At 35.1% G+C, this 12413-nt stretch overlaps 1 protein-coding gene across 11 annotated transcripts in view; it reads right to left on the reverse strand.

Moving 5' to 3' along the window:
• Positions 1 to 12413, reverse strand: part of DISP1 (dispatched RND transporter family member 1) — a 204952-nt gene that overhangs the window by 66051 nt on the left and 126488 nt on the right. For 2 of the 11 annotated variants that reach the window (XM_081298091.1, XM_081298098.1), the window contains exon 2: positions 2666 to 2740. The exons of 7 other annotated variants lie outside the window; for them this stretch is intronic. The gene's annotated coding sequence lies outside the window, so the exon portion shown is untranslated. Of the gene's footprint in view, positions 1 to 2665; positions 2819 to 12413 lie in introns of those variants that run through there. 2 more of the 11 variants (XM_081298101.1, XM_081298090.1) reach the window with 2 other exon arrangements.

The following is a 12413-nucleotide window of genomic DNA, read 5'->3' on the forward strand; positions in this document are numbered from 1 at the left end:
CTTTCATAAAGCCCAAACTGAGATCAATCACAAAAAAGCTCTTAAAAGTTGTTTGATTTAGATGGTAATGTGTTTTGTTTTAATACTACTTAGAATTATCTAAACTTTTCCCACAAATGTTAAGTATCTGATACCAGGCCTCACTCCCTGCTGTTTTGTGAAGTTTGAGAAGTAGCAAATCAAATCTCCTAGAGCAGCTTCCCGAATGGGTTCTTCCCTGCAGAGTCCAGCAAATAATGTCTCAAGGGTATCCTTTAGTCTACAGAGCAACTTAGGCAACATCACTTAAGGTATTCGCATGAAACACAACTAAAAACATCCTTTTATTTGAAGGACTCGATTTGTTTTAAGCTTAGAAAAACATCAAATTTGTCAAGATTTGTTTCTTACTTGAATTGAACCAATAAATTAACTTTTTAGTAAAAGCCTGGATGCAATTTTCACAAATCTTTTCCTATCCCTTACTTAAATAATCACTACAAATGTCTGTGAATTGTGCTGTATTCTTTCTTGGATGTTTCAGATTAATCATAACTGCATGAACTGTTAATATGGGATTCTTGTTTGCTTACAATTAAGTCATACTTTTCAGTTAAGTAGATAAACATTTAGCAATCTCATAAGAAGCACCTACTATGTTTCTTGTGAACAGTTTTCTTGATATCTAAATGGGAGCCTATATAACAGTGATTAAAATAAGAGAATAGAAACTGGGATGGAGAGAACAAAGAGCCACTCTATTCTCCAAGGGTAGCTTTTTTAGCCTTCAGTTGCTTTGTTTTATATGTACATTTTTTTCTTTGCTTATTTGTTTTTTGGTGGTTCCCCCCCCACCACCACCAAAAGCTGATAGGCTAAGCTGTTCATGTGTCTTGATCCTAAACAATTCAGTTTTATTTCATGTTAGGATGTGATCAGGAACTACATTTTTTAAAAAAAATTTGGAAAATATTCTTATCTTCTGTAGGTGAAGGTTGTCCACCACATCATCCACAATATAAAGAATCATGCAGTGAGAATGCTCAAATCCAATCCCAGAACTGAAAGCAGTTAGGTGGAAGGTAAAGAACTGGGGCATAGTAATAAACACTGAAAGGAGATTTCCCAAGAGTTGCTCAATTGGTTCAATATAAGTGACAAACACAGGTGGGATTAAAGCTAAATGTTGGATGAATCAGTTTCATAAGACAAATTATCTTTTAGACTGAGGCAAGGTTAACATGTATTTTCTAAACTGCTTTGTAGGTCAATCAGTTCAGATATTTAAACATATAGTTTTCATAATCAATGCAAATAGTTCATGTTCACAATTCTGAAATTCAGGTCTATGATGTAAGTTATATGAAGAATGGAAGATACATAAAAATATTCTGCCCTTATTTTTCTATATTAAAGCAAAAAGTTCCAAATGAAGTATAATCCATAAAATATTACAAGATTCAATATTCTGGCAATGAAAACATTCTAGGATAGTCTACCAGAGATGCAAAAACTAAAAACTAAAAAATATCATGCAAAAGACTGTTTTTAACATTTTAAAAGTCAGAAATATGTCAGGAGACACTTGAACCATGGGAAATAGTAAACCTCTGCCCACTAGTGTAACATTCATTAGTTTAGAGCTTATTTACCTAGTTTAGTAATTTCCCAGCCATCAAATAGCCCTGGAGTCTTCTTAATTATAAATACTATGATGTACAATAATCCTCTTATGGGCAAAAACAGCATAGTTCATTCTTCTTTCAACAGGAACATTTACTTGTTAAATTTTTAGCAAACTGTAAAGCATGGTCGTTATTTCTTGTACTATCATTAGGAAAGACATTTCTGGTCAATCAGTAATCAGGATGAAATACTTTGATTTTCAGTGAATTTTTCTGTTTACGTTTTTAAATTCACATTTCACAAGCAGACATAAAACATTTTGCAAGTTGAAGTCCTTTAAATTGTTCTACCAGTAACATATAAATGTATCCATTCTCATTTTAAACAAAAGTCAATATAGCAACTACATTCCAACTTGTACTGTAAGTGGTAAATCCAATCATGATGTGGCTATCATCGTTACAAGTAAAATGCATGCAATGCAAGAAACATTTAATCAACTCAAATACAGCATGAGGGTGTGCACCAAGCTGTGTTTGAAATGAACACTGATAAGAATTAAACCTGCTGTTGAAATTTAGCTCCCAAGTAAGTAGGTATCTTCACCAAACTTCTTTCTTTATAGGTTGGAAGATGCTAAATTGCTACTTTCTTAAAATATTCAATTCACAAAGTGATTAAAGCTATTTTTTCTATCGACTGGTCATCATAGAAACACATATTTGCAAAATTTTCTGATTTAGATTGTGGTTATTAAACAAGAATCTCAAATTATGAAACAAATAGTACTTGAAATCTTAGGTTTACTTCCAACTTTCTAAAGCAAGCACCACATTTTAATAAACTTAAGAAATAGCTGACCTTATCTTACTGTACTAGACTATAAATTCAGATAAACTTCGAAAGATTTTAATGCATTAAAATGCTGTTCAAAGTTTACATTGATAAAACAGTGAGCTGGAATTTTAAATACAACCCTCGAAACTAAGTTCTGTTTTAAAATAAATTCTTCCAAAATAAAAATGCACACACACTGAAGCAAGAATAAATATACTACTACCTTTCTGTTACAAGAGGAAACTTCTCTGGCTCCGTTTGGTCTGCAAATGACTGCAGTAGCCACAGCTGTAACTGGCTGCAGGAACAGAGCACAACAGAAAGCAAGGAGTTGGCAGGAGCAGCTCCACGGAGTGGCGGGACAGACTGAATGACAGCACATGCAGATTGCTTTGAATTAGGCATGTTAGGGGCTGGAACTTTTGGTATTTGCTAGCCTATAGGACAGGAGAGTTTTTCTTCTACTTAACCCCTCGGGGCAAGGTCTTAATAATGGTAACAGCTGGCATACAGAGGGACTTGATCTGAGCACAAGGTCAGCAAGCCAGGATATGAAGGTGACATGTAATTTCTAGCCTTTTCCTGCTTCTACAGGGAAATAGCACCAAGGACTGTTTTTAGTTATAACTTCCTTTGATCTTTTGGATTTAAAGTTACTTAGTAGATTAAAGCCACATTAGCTGATATTATTTGCTTGCTTAGCCTAACTTAAGTGTTACAGATTCAGTTTTCTGACACATAGGGCTACTACATTTAAACTAACACAAATAAACACCAATCCGTGTTTATTTCCAAGTTCCGGGGATTCTTGTGTTCTTTCACAAATGGCTCTTGAGACTCTGCTTTTGGGATAGAAAGTTCTTAGTTTTAAAAGAAGAACCAGAGTGTTCTTTTTTAAAGAGGAAAGTATTAGTCGAAGCAGTTATAAGTGTTTTCCCTCAATTATCCTAAACAAAAACCAGTTTGTTAAATGGATCCAACACACTTTTTATAAATGGATGGTCCTGATGATGCCAGTATTTAAGATTCTATAATTACAACATAAAAACCTCATAAATACCTACAAACAAATGCTTTACAAGAGGCATCCCTTAGCAAATAAGTGATAATTTATTAAAACCATGAAATCCAACTTTTCATGACTTTTTTCCTTTTTCCCCTGTGGTACTGGGATTAAACCCAGGGTTTCTAGTATGCAAAGCAAGTTCTCTTAACACTGAGCTACATCGCCATTTTTTTTTTAAGTTTTATTTTTGAAACAAGGTTAGGCTGGCCTCAAATTTGTGATTCTCTTGCTTCAGCCTCCTGAATAGCAGTGATTATAGGTTTGTGCCATCACACCACACCAAACTTCTTCATGACTTTAATAATAAAATGTGTGAACAATTCTCTTAGCACTGACTAGTTAATTATATAAAGACTGCGCTTTCAAAAACATCAAAAGCACAAAGGAAAATGAGATAAAATAAAACTTAATCAAAATAAACATTTATATCAAAAAACATTACCAAAAAAGTGGGGAAAAAAATCACAGAATGGGAGAAAATATTTTCAAATCATATATTTAAGTATCTAATATCCAGGATATGTTTAAAAAAATCTTCCTACAACTCAACACTAAATCTAATTTAAGAGACAAATTTTTGAACAGGCATTTCTCCAAAGGTATGCAAGTGACAAATAGGCCTATGAAAAGATGCTCAACATCCTAAGTGATTTAAGAAAACACAAATCAAAATCACAATGAATTACCAATTCACACCCCTAAGTATGGCCATAATGAAGGAAAAACAAAAACAAAATAAAAAAAAAAAACAGTACTGTCAAGGATATAGAGAAACTGGAGCCCTTATACCCTGCTGGTGCTAATGTAAAATGCTATGTAGCCACTGTGAAAAACTCAAAAATTTATTTAGTGCTCACCTAGCATGTGCAAGGGTTCTATCCTCAGCACTACATAAAAATAAATTAATAAAATAAGGGTATAAAAAAATTTAACACAGAATTAGCATATACCTTGCAATTCTACTACTAGGTACGGTTGATCTTCACTATTTGCAGATTTCATTTTTGCAAAATTGCCCTATAATTTACTTGTAATCCTAAAATATTTGGTTTTTTTCCACACTTAGTTTGAAAAGATAATGTGCAGAGTAGTAAAAAATTTAAGTTGCTAGATGCACATATTCCCATTGGAGGTCGAACAACACAACACTTTCTTGTTTGGCTCTCATATAGTAAACAAGGTCCCCTTTTCTGGTCAATTTAGCACCACACTTTTTCACTTTTTGCATCTTTTTGTTGCTGTTGTTTTCCTAGCAGTGCTAGGGAAGGAACCCAGGGCCTCACACATTATACAAGTTTCAGCTACTGAGCTAAACCCTGAACCTCTACATTTTTTGTGCTTTTTGGTGGTGATTTCAATTACTCTTAAATGGCCCCCAAGCATAGTGCTGAAGTGCTGCCTAGTGTTTCTAAATGCAAGAAGGCTGTGATGTGCCTTTCAGAGGAAAATACAAAATAAACTTTGTTCAGGCATCAGTTATAGTGCTGTTAAATGTTGGGTTCAATGTTAATGAGTCAACAATATTTACTAGATAGGGTGTCTTTAGACCAAATCACACAAAAGGCAATATTATATACTGATCATCTGATGAAAATATGACCAGAGGCTCACAGGAATCTAATCTTGTATTTGTCCTAGAAGAAATGATTCTGTATTAATTAATTCAGTGTTTGCAGTGACTTTGTGGATGTAACAAAGAAAGAAAATTGAGTCTACATACTCAAGAGAATTGAAAACACATGTTCATACAAAAACTTGCACATAAATGTTCACAGCAGATTTACAACAGCCACAAAGTAGAAACAACATAAATATCCATCAACTTATCAATTAATTAACAAAATTTGGTATATTTGTACCATGCAATACTTACTATTCAGCCATGAAAATGAAGCACTGATACATGTTACAAAATGGATGAACCCTAAAAATATAATCCTGAGAGCCAGAAACAAAAGGCCCCATATTGCATGATTCCATTTATATAAAATATGCAGAACAGGCAAATTCATTAAGACAAAAAGTATATTAGTAGTTGCCAAAAGCTGGGGGTAGGGACAGAGGATGCAGAGTGACTGCTAATAGGTATGTAGTTTCTTTTGGACTAATAAAAATGTTCCAGAATTAGATGGTGGTGATGGTTGCATAATCTTGTGAATACACTAAAAACTGCTGAATAGAATGTACATTTTAAAATGTACATTTTGAATTTGGGGTATGTAAATTATAGCTCAATAAAAAAATAAAAAGGTTTGAAGTTCTAAGCATTCAACCAGTGGCTCTCAACTTGAGCATTTATAATAATTCCCAGAAGGGCCACAGAAACACTGATTACTGGGTTCTATCATCCCCAATTCTGATGCTGAAGGTGTGGGGTGAGGCTTAGGAATTTGCTTTTCTAGGAAATCCTCAGATGACACTGTACTACATTTTGAGAATGCTGTATTAAAAGTCATGTCTGAGTTCCTCAAAGGTAGAAAAGTAATTTTCATTTCTTAATCTCCGAACTATACCTAAAACAGAGCCAGTCTTAGAGAAGAAAAAAGGAGTGGGAGGGAATAAAAAGAAAAATTATTTACTGGAGTAAAAATGTAATGATGTCCCACCAGCAGGGTACAAGAGTACCCTTTTCCCCACATCCTCGCCAGCACTCACTGTTGTTTGACTTCATCATGGCTGCCAATCTTACTGGGGTGAGGTGGTATCTTAGGGTGGTTTTGATTTGCATTTCCTTGACCGCTAGAGATGGTGAGCATTTTTTCATGTACTTGTTGATTGTATGTTCTCCTCTGAGAAGTGTTTGTTCATGTCCTTGGCCCATTTGTTGATTGGGTTATTTGTTTTCTTATTGTCTAATTTTTTGAGTTCTTTGTATACTCTGGATATTAGGGCTCTATCTGAAGTGTGAGGAGTAAAAATTTGTTCCCAGGATGTAGGCTCCCTATTTACCTCTCTTATTGTTTCTCTTGCTGAGAAAAAACTTTTCAGTTTAAGAAAGTCCCATTTGTTGATTCTTGTTATTAACTCTTGTGCTATGGGTGTCCTATTAAGGAATTTTGAGCCCGACCCCACAATATGTAGATCGGAGCCAACTTTTTCTTCTATCAGACGGAGAGTCTCTGATTTGATATCTAGCTCCTTGATCCACTTTGAGTTGACTTTTGTGCATGGCGAGAGGAGGGGATTCAGTTTCATTTTGTTGCATATGGATTTCCAGTTTTCCCAACACCATTTGTTGAAGATGCTATCCTTTCTCCATTGCATGTTTTTAGCTCCTTTATCAAATATAAGATAGTTGTAGCTTTGTGGATTAGTCTCTGTGTCCTCTATTCTGTACCATTGGTCCACCCGCCTGTTCTGGTACCATGCTGTTTTTATTACTATTGCTCTGTAATATAGTTTGAAATCTGGTATTGATATACCGCCTGATTCACACTTCCTGCTTAGAATTGTTTTTGCTATTCTGGGTCTTTTATTTTTCCATATGAATTTCACGATTGCTTTATCTATTTCTACAAGAAATGCCATTGGGATTTTGATTGGCATTGCATTAAACCTGTAGAGAACTTTTGGTAATATCGCCATTTTGATGATGTTAGTTCTGCCTATCCATGAACAAGGTATATTTTTCCATCTTCTAAGATCCTCTTCTATTTCTCTCTTTAGGGTTCTGTAGTTTTCATTGTATAGGTCTTTCACCTCTTTTGTTAGGTTGATTCCCAAGTATTGTATTTTTTTTGAGGATATTGTGAATGGAGTGTTTTTCCTCATTTCCGTTTCAGAAGTTTTGTCGCTGATATACAGAAATGCCTTTGATTTATGTGTGTTGATTTTATATCCTGCCACTTTGCTGAATTCATTTATTAGTTCTAGTAGTTTTTTTGTAGACCCTTTTGGGTCTTCTAGGTATAGAATCATGTCATCTGCAAATAGTGATAATTTAAGTTCTTCTTTTCCTATTTTTATGCCTTTAATTTCTTTCGTCTGTCTAATTGCTCTGGCCAGTGTTTCGAGAACTATATTGAATAGAAGTGGTGATGGGGGCATCCCTGTCTTGTTCCAGATTTTAGAGGGAATGCCTTCAATTTTTCTCCATTCAGAATGATGCTAGCCTGAGGCTTAGCATAGATAGCTTTTACAATGTCGAGGTAAGTTCCTGTTATCCCTAGTTTTTCTAATGTTTTGAACATAAAGGGATGCTGTACTTTGTCAAATGCTTTGGACTGCAAACAGGTGCGGCCAATTTGGAAAGCAGTATGGAGATTCCTGGGAAAGCTGGGAATGGAACCACCATTTGACCCAGCTATTGCCCTACTCGGACTAGTCCCTGAAGACCTTAAAAGAGCACACTACAGGGATACTGCCACATTGATGTTCATAGCAGCACAATTCACAATTGCTGGACTGTGGAATCAACCCAGATGCCCTTCAATAGATGAATGGATTAAAAAAATGTGGCATTTATACACCATGGAGTATTACGCAGCACTAAAAAAATGACAAAATCACGGAATTTGCAGGGAAATGGATGGCACTAGAGCAGATTATGCTTAGTGAAGCTAGCCAATCCCTAAAAAACAAATACCAAATGTCTTCTTTGATATAATGAGAGCAACTAAGAACAGAACAGGGAGGAAGAGCAGGAAGAAAAGATTAACATTAAACAGAGACATGAGGTGGGAGGGAAAGGGAGAAAAAAAGGGAAATTGCATGGAAATGGAGGGAGACCCTCATTGTTATACAAAATTACATATAAGATGTTATGAGGGGAATGGGATAACAAACATGGAGGGAAATGAATTACAGTAGATGGGGTAGAGAGAGAAGATGGGAGAGGAGGGGAGGGGGGATAGTAGAGGATAGGAAATGTAGCAGAATACAACAGTCACTAATATGGCAGTATGTAAAAATGTGATGTGTAACCGATGTGATTCTGCAATCTGTATTTGGGGTAAAAATGGGAGTTCACAAACCACTTGATTCTAATGTATGAAATATGATATGTCAAGAGCTTTGTAAGGTTGTGAACAACCAATAAAAAAAATTTAAAAAAATGTAATGATGTCAGTCCCTGAAATCTTGGAGTATGGTGATTTCATGTCATACATATGCCAAATGCTATAAGATCTAAAAATCCACAAGACAAAAAGGAATTAAAGAATTAAAATGAAAATGAAGGTATTTTAATGTTCTCTGGTCATCTCAAAGGTACTCTGGTTGAATTTGGAAAAGCAGCTATCCTGTTTAATTTTGTTTGCCCTTACAAGAAACACAAAGATTCCAGAGTTGTTGATTCCATAAATTACTAGAGGAAACTCCTTAATTAGTTAAGGTATTACAGAAAGGAAAGACCTGAACTCTCTACCTCATAAACTTGTAAATCCTTATTTATATTTTTAGCAAAGTTACTGATTTGTGCATATAATTACTTGATTTGAAACATAAGGTCCATGTAAAAATAGACAATTTAAAGTAAACTTCTAGTATTTTTACATGGCATACATTATTACTTCATAAATAATCATGTTTATTTCTAATCACTTCAACATGTCTCTCAGTATATTAGGCAGAGTAAAAAGAAGAGTGTGAGTGAGCTTACAAGGTTCTAAAATTTTCTGAAAACAATATTCTTTTTTTTTCTCCTCAGATTGTTTAACTTAGGTATATGTCTTCATTATCAGAGAGACAGAGGGTAAGGGGTAGGGAGAAGGGAATAAGAGTTGGTAGGAGAGACACATTTGGTACTTTTTAAAAAGTACAAAAACAGCTGCTGATTAACAAACTCTTTCCCAGCTGAACCTAGCCCAAAATTCAATTCCAGATTTTGTTAGGGTTATTAACATTTAGAAGTTCTGTCTGTTGTCTATTTTCTTCGTGTTAAATGTCAAAACAGTTATGAACAAATAAATTATAGTCTAAAGTAGACAGTAGATGAATGGTTCAGCAAGATTTTCTTCTTTCAGTAGGGTTAAGTCAATATTTCAGTTATTTGGAAGTATGAGTTCAGAAAAACCAATCGTAGGAAAGTTCTACAGACAATATTCTATATTGCATTTTAATGTTTTTGAGTAACATATGATTAGATATCTACCCTTGGATGCTTCAGACAGGAACATGATGATGTTCAACTCATAGCCAAGAACAGGGAATCAATGTAGACTTGAAAGTCCAATCTCAGCTCTACCACTCAACTGGCTATATAACCTAGAATTAGTCACTTAATTCAGAGGTTACATGCTCCTATATACAAAATCCAAACACTAGAAAATATGATCTCACAGGCTCTGCATTCAGTTTTTATGAATTTGGATGTCACTACAAACATATAAAATAAATCCAAGTCTTACTTTTCAAATTTGGGTTAAGAAAAAACTACACATTCAAAGTTAAGTTAAAAAATTTGGAGCAAATACCATACTGCAAATTAACTGGAACAAAATCAAAATAATCATGGTGTGCTAAATTTCTTCCCCTGAATTTAGAAATGTGTGCATCAATCTTATATATGCCCCTCATCTGACAACTGACCATTCTTAATCTTATTGCTTCTTTCTTTTCCCATTTCCCACTGAAATTTCTACCTCCAGAATATACCACTCTTTTTTAACGTTTAAAAAGTTGTTATTTTTAGTTATACATGACAGTAGAATATATTTTGACATACCAAATATACAATTCTTAAAAATGAAAACTGTATGGCCTTATTTATCTCCCACAATCTGACACCTAAAGAATTGGCTCTTTACCCTTATCATGACCTCCAACTCCAGTCTTTATCCATGTCTTTTCTCCTTTTTTACTTGCTGAGTATTGATTTACTTGACCAGCACTCCAGCCTTTCAAAGATTTCCCCTAAAATTGCTCTCCCTATCTCCCCATTTATCCTCACCCTCCCAACCCCAAGAAGCAGAGTGAGGTGCATACTCTGACCTCTGGAGGGCGCTCCACACTGCTACCATTCATCTCATCTGCCACAGATTCTCCACTGGAAATCCCCACAGACATTGCCAAAATCCCCCCCCCCCCAAGTTCCCTACCTGAAACCTCCCAGAAAGTAATAGTATCTATCTTGTGGTAAAGAAGGAAACTATCTGATCATTAGTTTCTTCAACACTACCATCTCTACCTTGAACTTTTTCTGGAACTTGTCCCTTAGTTTTCACAATGTCTGACCCTCTTTGGTAAATTAACTACTTACCCTAGATAGATGTAACTATTCTAGATTTTTGCTACCCAAAAAGGCAGCCATAAGCCACATATAGCTACTTAATTTTAGATTAATTCACATTAAATAAAACTAGAATTTTAGTGCCCAGTTGCAGTCAGCATTGAATTTTAGGTACTCAACAGTCACATGTGTTGCTCATGGGTATTGAACTGGACAGTGCAGAGAATATTTCCATCACTGCAACTAGATTTATTGGACAGTGCAGCTCTAGACACTGACTACCATGTTCTTCTACTGTCTCATTCTCCTTTCCCAAGCCCATCTTCATCTTTTCCTCTCTGTCAATTCTTTCTTCACTTACTTATAAGAAATGTAAAAGTTTTCCTCCAGTCTAAAAAAAAAAAAAAAAAAAAAAATCCTTTCCTCAGTCTGCTAGTTCTCCGGCTACTTTTCCTTTCTTTTCACTGCAAGACAATACTCAGGCCTTGCTCCATCTCCTTACCCACCATCTAATAAAACTCTACCTTCAAAAATGAAATTCAAAGGTCCTTTTCCATACTCATTTTCTTTACATTTCTTCATTTCCCAATTCTGCTGGTAATACTTTTCTCCTACTCAGTTCCCATTATCTTTGTTAATCTCTATTCCATTTTCTTAGGCAGATCTTTTAGATTCTCTTGTTCTAAACTTTGTGCAATATTCAACAATCTTGTCCTTTATCCTCTCTGCTGTTCCCTGCTTACATCATCACAACTTCTGAATTCCATTTTGCAGCTTCTGCTAAGAACATTTCAGTTATATGTCCTTCTAGTAGCTTAAACTCAATAATCTAATTATCATCAAACAACTTGTTGATTTTCCTATTTCTATCCACTCTCTCAGGCACTTGAGCCCATAATCTTCACTTAAATATTTATTTATTAAACACCTAATCTATGCTGCATTCTGAGCTAGAGCAGGAGTCATCTATGATCTTTACACCACTGTATAACTTTGTTCATTTCTTCCTCCAAACCTAGCCACTGTTACATACACTCATCCGTTCCATTCCATTCCCTCTGCTTCTTAGTTCATTTTTCCCTGAATTATTGCAACACTCTAACAGACGTGACCTTATGCATAGTTTCCTAACTTTCCAATCTAAGCAACATGGAGCTTCTAGATTCATCATTACAAGGGACAGACCTGATCAAGTTACTCCATAGTCCAGAAAACATTAACAGCTTCCCTATGTCTCCCCAGCAAAGTTTAAATGTGTTAGCCTGTGCACAAAACCCTCCATTCCCTACACTCTTCCCCTTTCTACTCAGTGCCCTTGCAAAAAGAATTTACTCCAAACAAGCTTCACACACACTTAAAATACTTAACACCATTCCTCCGGCCAGCACTGGCCTCTAATCACATTTCCAACTGTCACGACCCCATCCTTTCCTTTTAGCACATGGCAAATAACATGTCTTCCACAAAGCCTTCCCTGATTATCCAAACCAGAGTTCTCTGGTCCTATTCTACATCATATGACTGTAAGATCTTTCTTGCAGTACTTAGCAAATGTGGATTTTTTAGTTTTTATCATAGTCACTTAAATTTCTCTTTTGGCTTCTTAATCTACACTTAAAGCACAGGCTCTATTATCTTCATACCTCTCAGGAAGTGATATAAAGTACATTATACCATGTAGATCAAATGCTTATACTTTACAAGCTCATTGAATAAATGACATTTTATAATTTGTTG

This window comes from Spermophilus citellus (assembly GCF_964194105.1).
Source record: "Spermophilus citellus genome assembly, chromosome: 6".
Classification (NCBI taxonomy): domain Eukaryota; kingdom Metazoa; phylum Chordata; class Mammalia; order Rodentia; family Sciuridae; genus Spermophilus; species Spermophilus citellus.